General features: G+C 45.1%; 1 protein-coding gene across 1 annotated transcript in view; it reads left to right on the top strand.

The window, feature by feature from the left end:
* ACAA1 (acetyl-CoA acyltransferase 1) overlaps nucleotides 1-12,552 on the top strand; it is a 62,810-nt gene that overhangs the window by 5,375 nt on the left and 44,883 nt on the right. The gene's annotated exons all lie outside the window — the stretch shown is intronic.

Here is a 12,552-nt window from a genome sequence, read left to right as displayed (position 1 = left end):
CACATCACCTAGATAGGGTTTTAATAGGGTTTTAGACAGTGCTGGGGAGGAGCCAGCTGTCGTGGTACATGTGGGTACTAACGATACAGGAAAATGCAAGAAGGAACAGACGAGAGGGAGCTGTTTTAGATTTAATTCTTAGTGGAACGCAGGATTTGGTGAGAGAGGTAACAGTGGTTTGGCCACTTGGCAATAGTAATCATAACATGATCAAATTTGAACTAATGACTGGAAGAGGGGACAAAATGTAAATCTACAGCTCTAAAATGAAATTTTCAAAAGGGAAACTTTGATAAAATGAGGAAAATAGAAAACAACTGAAAGCTGCAAAGAATAAGTGTATAACAGACATGGGCATTGTTTTCAGTCCAGATGTATTCCATGCATTAAGGTGCCGATGCAATACAGTGCGCTCAGCCGAGTGCACTGTATAACCCGCAGTTGTACGCGGGCTGAATAGGTGCTAATCAATCCCCTAATGCAATAAGGGGATTGTGCATATTCAACGTGCGTCCAACGCAGAGTGAATCAAATAGCGCTCATCACATGCAAATGCATGTGAATGAGGCTATTAGGCATTCACTCCGATGCAAAAAAAAAATGTGCGTCTCAGACGCATATTTAGCTGATATTAACCTCTGCCTTTACAGTTGGGTACAGGAAATGGACGCTCAACTGACAAGCATCCATTTCCTGAAACCCCGGCTTTGGGTTTCCTAACCGGTGGACGGCCAGTTACTAATGAGGATGTTGAGATACTGGTTCCAGAGATGGTTTTCAAGGGTGATGAGTCAGATGACTGAACCAAATCACTGTGAACCTGGAAGATGCAGTATGCCAGATGACTAAGTAAAGAGTAGCAAATCACCTGGATCGGATGGTAGGCATCCCAAGGTTCTGAAGAAACTAAAAAACGAAATTTCAAATCTGTTAGTTAAAATTTGTAACAATCGTTAAAATCATCCATTGTACCTCAAGACTTCCCAGTATAACCCCAATATTTAAAAAGGGCTCCAGGGGTGATCCAGAAAACTATAGACAGTGAGCTTGACTTAAATGGCAGGAAAAATAGTGGAAAACCTATTTTAAAGATCAAAATCACAGAGCATATAGAAAGACATGGTTTAGTGGAACACATAAGAACATAAGAAATTGCCATGCTGGGACAGACCAAGGGTCCATCAAGCCCAGCATCCTGTTTCCAACAGAGGCCAAAAACCAGGCCACAAGAACCTGGCAATTACCCAAACACTAAGAAGAACCCATGCTACTGATGCAGTTAATAGCAGGGGCTATTCCCTAAGTATAATTCATTAATAGCCATTAATGGACTTCTGCTCCAAGAACTTATCCAAACCTTTTTTGAACCCAGCTACACTAACTGCACTAACTACTTTCTCTGGCAACAAATTCCAGAGCTTTATTGTGCGTTGAGTGAAAAAGAATTTTCTCCGATTAGTCTTAAATGTGTTACTTGCTAACTTCATGGAATGCCCCCTAGTCCTTCTATTATTCGAAAGTGTAAATAACCGAGTCACATCTACTCGTTCAAGACCTCTCATGATCTTAAAGACATTAAACACAGTCACCAAGGGAAGTCCCGCCTCACAAATCTGCTTCATTGTTTTGAAGGGATTAATAAATGTGGATAAAGGTGAACCGGTAGATGTAGTGCATTTGGACTTTCAGAAGGTGTTTGACAAAGTCCCTCATGAAAGGCTTCTAAAGAAAACTAAAAAGTCATGGGATAGAAGTTGATGTCTTTTCGTGGATTACAAACTGCTTAAAAGACAAGAAACAGAGCGTAGGATTAAATGGACAATTTTCTCAGTGGAAGGGAGTGGGCAATGGAGTGCCTCAGGGATCTGTATTGGGACCCTTACTTTTCAATATATTTATAAATGATCTGGCAAGGAATACAGCGAGTGAGGTAAACAAATATGCAAATGATACAATTATTCAGAGTAGTTAAATCACAAGAGGATTGTGATAAATTGCAGGAGGATCTTGTGAGATTGGAAGATTGGGCATCAAGATGGCAGATGAAATTTAATGTTGACAAGTTCAAAGGGATGTTAAGTTCCATATTAGGAGCTACCACCCAGGAACAAAATCTAGGCGTCATAGTGGATAATACATTTAAATCGGCTCAGTGTACTGCAGCAGTCAAAAAAGCAAACAATGTGAAGAATTCTTAGGAAGGGAATGGTGAATAAAACAGAAAATGTCATAATGCCTCTGTATCGCTCCATGGTGAGACCGCACCTTGAATACTGTGTACAATTCTGGTCACCACATTTCAAGAAAGATATAGTTGCACTGGAGAAGGTACTGAGAAGGGCAACCAAAACAATAAAGGGGATAGAATGGCCCCCCCTATGAGGAAAGGCTAAAGAAATTAGGGCTGTTCAGCTTAGAGAAGAGATGGCTGGGTGGAGGTCTCTAAAATTGAGAGGTCTAGAACTGGTAAATGTGAATCTGTTATTTACTCTCTTGGATAATAGGACTAGGGGGCACTCCATAAAGTTAGCAAGTAGCACATTTAATACAAATTGGAGAAAATTCTTTTTCACTCAACGCACAATTAAGCTCTGGAATTTGTTGCCAGGGGATGTGGTTAGTGCAGTTAGTGTAGCTGGGTTTAAAAAAAGGATTGGATAAGTTCTTGGAGCTGAAGTCCATTACCTGCTGTTAATCATGTTGACTTAGGGAATAGTCACTGCTATTACAGGCATTAGTAGCATGAGATCTACTTAATGTTTAGGTACTTGCCAGATACTTGTAACCTGGGATCGCCACTGTTGGAAACAGGATGTTGGACATAATGGACCCTTGGTCTGACCCAATATGGCAACTTCTTATGTTCTTATGACGAAACATTTTTCAGGTATGTCAGGGAAAGAAGGAGGGCCCAATGTGGTATAGTGAAATTGAAAGGTGATGAGGAGCATTGTGTAGATACAGACAAAGAAATGGCAGAAATATTAAATACTTCAGTTCGGTGTTCACTAAAGACGCCCCTGGACAAAGACCGTTGGTGGCTGTGGTTCTGCTTCACAAGAGTGGTAGAAAAGAGGCGGCTGTAAACTACAGGCCCGGTTAACCTCAACTATGTGATAGGAAAATTAATGGAAACTCTGCTGAAAGAAAGGCTAGTGAACTATCTTGAATCCGGTTAGTTGCTCAGGGAAAAGTCCTGTCAGACTAAACTGATAGACTTTATTTTTTTTGATTGGGTAACTAGAGAATTGGATCAAGGAATAGTGCTCATTCAGGCCGACACAGTACAATGCGTTCCGGCAGAGTGCACTGTTAACCCGCGTTTGGACGTGCGTTTCAATGCGCTAGCTTTACCCCTTATTCAGTAAAGGGTAATAGCATGTCAAAAATGCGCAGCCACCCCCCCCCCCTGCAATTAATAGCGCCCGCAACATGCAAATGTATGTTGATGGCCCTGTTACTTATTCCCGCGCGATTCAGTAAGTAAAATGTGCAGCCAAGCCGTACATTTTACTTTCAGAAATTAGCGCCTACCCAAAGGTAGGCGCTAATTTCTGCCAGCACCGGGAAAGTGCACAGAAAAGCAGTAAAAAACTGCTTTTCTGTGCACCCTCCGACTTAATATCATGGCAATATTAAGTCGGAGGTCCCAAAAGTAAAAAACAATTAAAAAAAATAAATTTAAAATCAGCTCGCGGTTGAAAACCGGACGCTCAATTTTGCCCGCGTCCGGTTTCTGAACCCTTGGCTGTCCGTGGGTTTGAGAACAGACGCCAGCAAAATTAGCGTCGGCTGTCAAACCCGCTGACAGCCGCCGCTCCTGTAAAAAAAAAAAAAAAAAAGAGGCGCTAGGGACGCGCTAGTGTCCCTAGCGCCTCTTTTTACCGCGGGCCCTCATTTGAATACTAAATCGCGCGCACAGGAGAATGGCCTGTGCGCGCGCCGGTAGAGCGGGCGCTCTCCCGTGACTTTTACACTATTGGCCTGATTTGTGATTTACTTGGATTTCAGCAAAGCTTTTGATTTGGAGGCTTGTAAATAAAATTAGAAGCTTGGGAGTGGGCGCCAAGGTGGTGGAGTGGATAAAAAAACGAGTGACTGACAGGAGACAGCGTGTAATGGTAAATGGAGCCTATCCTAAAGAGGGAATGATGTTTAAGTGGAGTGCCGCAAGGACCAGCTCTGCTCAATATGTTTGTGAGTGACGTTGTGAAAAGGATAGAAGGCAAAGTTTGTCTATTTGCGGATGATACTAAACTCTGCAGTAGAGTGGTCACGCCTGAAGGAGTAGAGAGAATGAAAAGTGATTTTAAGAAAGCTTGAAGCATGGTTGAAGATTTGGCAGCTGGATTTAGTGCCAAGAAGTATAGAGTCATAAATTTGGGGAGCGGTAATCTAAGAGCTTTATGTGATGATGGGTGAAAGACTAATGTGCATGGCCTAGGAGAGGGACCAGACTTTAGGGTGCTAGCGTCTGGCGATCTAAAGGTGGCAAAGCAATGTGACAAGACGATAGCTAAAGCCAGAAGAATACTGGGTTGCATGCTCTGGCTGATGCAATATAGTGTGTTTAGCCAAGCACATGGCTTTACAGGTGCTTGGACAAGCAATAAGGGGGTTAGCACGTTCAAAACGCACGTCTAAACCAGCACAAAACTAATAGTGCTCATCACATGTAAATTCATGTTGATGAGGCGATATTAAGTCTGAGGAATCGATAAAAGAACAAAAAAAAAAAAAACTGTCGCCGAAGGTCAGGTTAGGAAAACGGACGCTCGTAAAATTGAGCCTCTTTTTCCTAACGTGCTGACAGGCACCTCTCCTGGGCGCCTGATGCTGAGGAGTCACTAGAGATACAAACTTTTCCCTAGCCCCTTCTTTTTACTGCGGCAGCCCATTTAAATATTAAATCGAGTCCCAGGAGAGGTAGGTCGGTGCGCGTTGAGAGCAGGTGCTCAATCATGAGCGCCCATTTAACGTGTGCTGATATTGCATTGGCCTGAGAGAGGAATAACCAGCAGGTGGTGATGCCCTTCTTACAGGTCCTTGGTGAGGCCTCACCTGGAGTGCTGTGTTCAGTTCTGGAGCCTGTATCTTAAAAAGGATAGACAGAGGATGAATGTGGTCCAGAGTTGGGTGACCAAAATGGTGTGGGGTCGGCATTGGAAGACTTATGAGGAGAGGCTGAAGGATCTGAATATGTATACCCAGGAAGAGAGGAGGTGCAGGGGAAATGTGATACAGACCTTCAGATACCTGAGAGGTTTTAATGATGCGCAAATTTTGAACGTTTTCTGTTGCAAAGGAAACTGAAGAGCTAGGGGGGTCACAAAATGAAACTCCAGCGGGGACAACTCAGAACCAACAATAGGAAGTATTTCTTCACAGAGAGGATGGTGGATGCTTAGAATACCTTTCTGGAAGAATTGGTGAGGATGAAAACAGAAACAAATTCCAAAGGGCATGGGATAAACACTGCGGATCCCTAAAGGCTATAGGTTGGAATTGAAGAAAGGGTGCATGTGGATAACCTGCACGGAGCAGCAGTTACTACCCTTAACAGAAGGCATGGGGATTACTACCCTTAACCAGTTAGCCTTGATGTTTTTGAACAGTTGCAACATTGATCTCCGCTTTGGTGGGGACAAAAAGAGGAATTGGATTCAGACATTCAACGCTGGCCCCCGACTTTTACTGTACGGATATGCAGCCATTAGGGGAAAAAGCACAGGACAGCTTCTACAGCCAAGTCCGAAAACAAAGCATATTCACGCAGCATTATCTGAATTATGAAGGCTGCTCACCCTGTAAAAATGTTGCTAGTTATGGGTTTGATTGAAAATATTACTACCCTTAAAATAAGGCTTGGGCATAACATGCACGGAGCAGCAGATACTACCATAAGAGATTTTCTGGGCAGTTGGATGGACCGTTTGATCTTTTTCTGCCATCATTTCTATGTTACTGTACTGTAGAGTGCGAGAGATCCCTGTCAAGTTGCTCTCTTTCTAGCATCTTAGCTGCGTAGGTAATATTATTGAGGGGATGTCCATGCATTGTCTGCATACGCAAGTGAGTTGCAGGTTATGCATGGTCTGAGTTCTTCTGAAGTTCAACTGTTAGAAAGCACATTTGGATGCTGTTTGGTTTTATATGGAGCATTTTCACCCAAACTGTCAACCAATTCTTTTTAAATTAAGAGTATATAGATACCATGTCTTCTGGGTGCTGCTCACATGACTGCATTTTTAATGTTTTACTCATACTTAGAAATAACAGAAGGTTTTTACAATATAAGGTCTGCTCTAAGAGAATGAAAGGAGAAGGCTCAGTCACATAAGTTCTCCATTGATGAGCATGAATTTACCATTATGCCTGAGTGATAACATCCGATTGCTACGACAGAGTCAGCTCAGTAAAGACTTTTCTGAGCATGTGCGGGAGTTCCCACACATGCGCACTGCCTTGTAAGCCCCTTGGTTTTTCTTCATCCAAGCTATCGCATAGACGTGTCCCAATCTTTCTTAGATTTTTCCAACTTGATGCTTTATGTCCCTTTTGCTTCCTCTGTATTTTTGCCACTGTCTAGTAGCCCCTCAAAGAACTTTTCAGTTCTAATTAGGAAAAAAGGGTAAAGAGAAGGAAGACATCAAAGATGAGCATGGAAAAGTCTAAGGCCAAGAAACCTGCACTTAACAGCTGCAAGGCATGCATCTATGGATGCTGGATGTACATCATGGATACTGCTACAGCTGTAGTTAGATGTCTCCTAGGGCACAACAGCACCATACCTGGAAGATGAAGGTCTTAAGGAGGAGGCTGGCAGGTAGGAGCCCTAAGCCTTGACATGTGGCTGGGCATAAGGCCTCTCCTTGTATAGGAGCAAGGTGGTGTCAGGCTCTTGATGCAGGAGGTAGAAACAGGAATTCTTCTCGCCTTGTTCCTGCAAGCATGGGAAGGCTTCCCCATCATCCCCATGGCATTGGTTCCCAGAACTGCCTCCGATCAGAGGTTTAGCATGGCACCAAAGCTGAGAAGAGCACCCATACGATACGAGGGACTCACTTCCTGGCCATCTTCCTTGAAGTCAAAAAAGGAGTCATTGCCATCAGTACAGAGATCCGCTGGAACAGGCCTCTTCAACCCAGAGGCAGGAGATAACCAGATCAGCGCAGGTCCTTTGATCCTTCATGATGTGGAATATTCTCATGGTGCCAAGGCAATGTGTTCTGTCCAGACCTGGAGCTGACCAGGGCTCTTTCCATGTCTTCTGCGCAAAGCTCGCACTCTAAGGCTCAATCCCATTTGGTGTGGGGCACACCAGGACGCTGTCGGTCATATCCGTACACAAGCCCAGGAGTCCCGCCACTGAAGCTAGGGTGGGGTAGGAGGTGCAGCTGGTTCCGTCTGTGGCTCAATGCCTGATTCGAGAAGTGTGTGAGGCTTGCATGGCTTTGAGGTGAGTGGCCTCCATGACAGCATATGTGCACATCTGGCAGGTGAGCCCTGTAGAGAGAACAAGTTTCAAGAGATGATTTCTCTGATTAAAGCCCCCACCAACTAAATGAAACATCACCATATTTTAACCTTCATCACAGTTTACTTGGCTGTGTTAGTGGGGAAAGCATTTATGATCTTGTGGCTGATCATTTCAGATCCAGTAATCAACCAATGGCATGGTTCAGTATTAGAGTGCAGGTGATGAAGGTTCTGGACTTTAGGAAACTTAACTTTTTTAAAATGGGAGAGTACCTCAAGCAGTCGTTAGCTGGATGGGAAAATCCTAGGGGAAGCAGAAGAGCAGTGAGTATAGGGAGAGGAATAGTTAGCTGAGTTTTGCCTCTTAAGTCGCTGGTGAGACCTCATTTGGAATGCTGTGAACAGTTCAGGAGACTGCACCTTCAAAAAGATATAACCTGACGTTGGTCCAGAGGGTGGCTACTAAAATGGTCAGTGGTCTTCATTCTAAATCATTTGAGGACAGACTTAAAGATCTAAACATGTATATCCTAGAGGAAATGTGGAATAGGGGAGATATGATAAAGACATTTAAATACCTCCAGGGTTTCTATGCAGCAGAGGCAGGCCCTTCTCAGTGGAAGGGCAGTTCGAGAATGAGGGGGTTATGAGATGAAGGTAGGTAGATGCAAAAGTAATCTAAGATGGAGTTTTCCAATCCCCATGTCATGGCACGCTGGTATGCTGATCGGATTTTCCATGGAAAAGTCACCACTGCCTTATGCTCAGATCCCTGGGCTCTGCTTTTGGCACCTCACAACAACAAGAGACCCCAGCGTCTCCTCTGAAATGTGTAGGCATTCCTTTCTGAGAACGTCATAATGCCTGCTTTTCCTTGCGAGCCACAGAATTAGCCCTGGTAGTGGCCAGCCTGCAGGGCACGGATAGCTGCACATTACACAAGTTGCACACGGCACTTCCTTCTCTTGCCCACCTACTTTAAATACTTCCTATCACCAGGCTGAATGAGATTGGGCTTACTCCGAGTCGATGAAAGTAGTTTCAGTGAAGAAGTTTTGGCAGCCAAAATAACTAACTAACTGAGCCAACTGCCTGCACTTGTATGTTGAGGGAGTCCACCATGACAGGTACATGTCTATCTCTCTGCCCCTGTCCATCATTTAAAGATTTACAAGAGAGGCTAATGGGGCTTTCGGAGCTTCCCTAGCTTTCCTCTTCATGTCCGCACAGTCTACTCTAAGGAGGGTGATGTGCCACGCAGCATTTTTGTTAATGCAGGCATGCCTTCAGCTTGAAAAGGATGGGGAAACGATGACTTCAGGGAATACTACTTTTCAGAGGGGGTAGTGGCTGCATCAAACAGTCTCCATGTAGAGGTGGTGTATAGGTGCAGACACTTTGGGCCGGATTTTAAATGCCTTGCGCGCGTAAATCCGGCCGGATTTACGAGCGCAGGGCCCTCGTGCGCCTATTTTGCATAGGCCGCTGGCGCGTGCGTCCCGGGGCTTCGTAAAAGGGGCGTGTCGGGGGCATTCCCTAAATGATGCGGCGTTTCGGGAGCGTGACGTGGCGTTTCGGGGGCGGGCCCAGGGGCGTGGTGCCAGCCTGGGGGCGTGGTCGAGGCCTCTAGACCAGCCCCCGGGTTGGGTGATGGTGCGCCAGCAGCCTGCTGGCGCACGCAGATTTACGTCTGCCAACAAAGGTAAGGGGGGGGTTTAGATAGGGCCGGTGGGGTGGGTTAGGGAGGGGAAGGTGGGGGGAGGGCGAAGGAAAGTTCCCTCCGAGGCTGCTCCGAAATAGGAGCGGCCTCGGAGTGAACAGGCAGTGCGCGCTGGGCTCGGCGCACGCAGGTTGCACAAATGTGCACCCCCTTGCGCGTGCTGACCCCGAATTTTATAAGATACGCGCGGCTACGCACGTATCTTATAAAATCCGGCGTACTTTTGTTCGCGCTCGCGCAAAATTATAAAATCTACCCCTTTCTGAATTCAAGAAGGCATAGGATAAACAGGATCTCTGAGGGCGAGGTAGGGGTAGTAAAGATGAATAGTTGGTGTGGATGGGCAGACTAGATAAGTCACTTTTTTTTTTTTTTCTGGCAGCATGCTTGTTTTATAAGTAAGCGCCTCCGCTGTGCAACGTTCAGCTTGCAACTTCCCATGCGTAATGGCTAATTCATGGCTGCTCGTCTACAGGGAAAGCAGATCTGCTTACCTGTAAACAGGGTTCTCCGTAGGCAGAAGGATAAGTCGACCAGTCCTGCTGCCCTGGAGAGTCGTCTGCCTTGCGAAAAGCTTGAGCTCTGGAAGAGACTGGGGGGAGGCTTACGAGGCAGGGTGCTTGCATGCGAGAACTCCCTCACGCGCTTTGTAAAATCATGCCTGAGTTCTGAGAGCTGGGTTCGTGCTGGTGCTGTTAAATGCCAACCACACACGAAGGCCGATTCATCCTGCTGTCTACGGAGAACCCTCTCTTACAGGTAAGCAAGCTTGCCTTTTTCTCCTTTTTCTCTGGGGTAAAAAGGTTTATAAATTGTCAGAATTGCTCTTATACAAACTCAGAGGAGCTGGGTGGTGCTCTGGCCTGTATATAGGCCATTGTTGGGCAGGATTATAATATATATTAGTCCAAGGGTGAATAAAAGATGTATATATCTGTGGGTGTTAAAATGGTCTCTTTCGATGCCCTGCATGTATCATTTTTGAAGGATGTGATTTTTTTTTTTTTTTTTGATGACTAACTTGTGAATATCTGCTTTTGTGAGAATTGCTGTTTAGGTTTGTGGTTTGTTTGGGTTTTTTTTTCCCCACTTACTCTGTAGAGGCCAGATATCAAATTTTGTGTGAATGGAACATGGGAAAAAAGCTGCTAAGCAATCAGTAGGTGGTTAGACTTTTTATCTAATCATGCATGTAAGTCTTCCCTGGGGCGCGATGGGAGGACTCTGTATGTGACATGAAGCCTGGGGAGATAATGCACAGAGCAGCAAAATGGGGAGAAATGCCCAGAAATCCAGTATAGCTGCTAGGCCATGTATATGAAAGAGAAACGAGTTTTGTGGGACCCTCTGAAGTATTTGGAATTTCCTCTAGATTCTGCACTCCCTGCTGTTGGGGAGAAAAGACTTAACGGGCAGTGATCTAGCCGAGAGGACAAAACAATTTCTGGGGCCCCTTACCCTAAAAAAATGACTCTCTGTGGATGGATATGCAGCAGTTTACAGGATCCTTTATGCGCTTGCAAGGATGCGTTGCGTTGTGTTGTGCTGTACAATGGTGTGATGTTAGGGAGATCATAAAAGCACCAAGTCCGGTGTCTTGTTTTTCCGACACCCCCCGATTTTCTGTGCAGGGTGGCTAGGCGGGCAGATCATTCCACTGTGGGTTTAACAGTATGATAACATTTGAAAACCAAAAGAAAGTCAAACTGTTGAAAGACACGGATGAAGGATTTTGCAGTGGTTTAGGCTGTGACCCAGCCACTCGCCTGGCAGCAGTGGTCTTGCACGAACTAACCTGAGGCACCTCTGCTAGATACACCAGCACACAAGTATTTCTACATAACTCACTGTCTCGTCTCTGGTGAATTACTGCCACTGGGAGGTGCTCCTGGACGTCTTACTGCATTCGATCAAATTCCTTTTTTTTTTTTTTAAGTTATGGCAAATGTGAGGTGGAATCTTCACTAGAAATCTTAGCGCCCAGTAGCAACATTCAGAAGTTCGAGCATCCATCGTTCTCTTGAGATGACCGCCTGGTCAGTATCTCAGCATGAGCTGATGGGTCTGTAGGCCACTGCTCAGGCTTGCTGTATACGAATGGGGTATATTTTATTTCATCAAGAGATCATTTTTGTTACTTTTGAAAATACATTTTATATAAAAGTCCAGGTAACAGGTGTAAAGTTGCAGCAGTGGGCACTTTCTTCCTGTGTTTGACATTTTTGTGCTGGTACAACATTGTTATGAAGCTTTTAAGCTTCCCAGGACTCTGAGACTAGAAATCCTTTATCAGCATGATATGCTAGAAATAAGTTACGAAAATATTTCAGCAAAAAGTCGTCCTGAGGTGTGAGCTAATTTTCTAACATGCTGTCACCCGCTTTGAGTGAGTCTCATATTCAAAAGAAGGGAAGTAAATCCAAGTAATAAATAATAAATCTGAGGCCTAAGGAAAGAGAGTTGTGTACAATGAGAAGAGGAGCTGTAGGGTTCCAGACTAGGGGGAACTTTCTTACTGGCTTTACAGATCCCAACTGTGCAAGAAGTATATTTAAAGAGCCTCAGGCGTCTGGGGCTGCTTCATACTGCAGGTAGGATGTGCATAAACACTTTGTCCATAGAGTATTGCTGCCCAGTAGCTGGTGTCAGGCTCCACCCCATATCGACAGACAGACTGCGGCAGTCCTGTGCGGGTGGCACAGGACTGCCGCAGTCTGTCTGTCGTGTGTGTTAGGGTGCCCCTTGGACTGCTGTACCCTTAAGCAATTTCTGCCTGTGACAGCATGTTTAGTGACTAAGGTCGTCCCTCTTTGCCACTATTTAACAAAAAAAAAAAAATGCACCTGAGCAGTGGATCTTAACTCTTGGGTCCTGGCTGACCGCCAGGTGAGGTTTAGCACAGCCAATAGTAGCTTGGGGAGGGGCTTTTGGTTGTTTTATAGAGGAAATTTGGCTCTAATCGTCTGAAAATGCAAGAAGCTTTGGATTCATAGCATTCACAGGAAGGAACTTGGGGCAAGTAAGGTACACTTGCGAATGAGGAGTGGTATTTATCATTTTGTTGTTATGGATTTCTTCGTCTCATAGTTTTTGAACAGGGTTGGTGCTAGCTATTTTGCTGCCCTGTGCAAACAATTACTGTGCTGCCCTCCTCCCGCCGCACCCACATCATTCAGTCTCTGTCCTGCACCCAGCTCCCTCCAGCAATCTTTATCTTTAAAAACTGACCAACCCCCCCCCACAAACGGAACCCATGGTCAAGGGAAGGGTAATAGGTATCCTAAGCAAACCTTATAGCCTTGCACACGCTCACCCTCTATAGACGCGCATACACAATTCGATTATGCATTTAT

This window comes from Rhinatrema bivittatum, chromosome 2 (assembly GCF_901001135.1).
Source record: "Rhinatrema bivittatum chromosome 2, aRhiBiv1.1, whole genome shotgun sequence".
Taxonomy (NCBI): domain Eukaryota; kingdom Metazoa; phylum Chordata; class Amphibia; order Gymnophiona; family Rhinatrematidae; genus Rhinatrema; species Rhinatrema bivittatum.
Note: the sequence above shows the minus strand (reverse complement) of the source record. Positions and strands in the feature narration are given on the sequence as shown.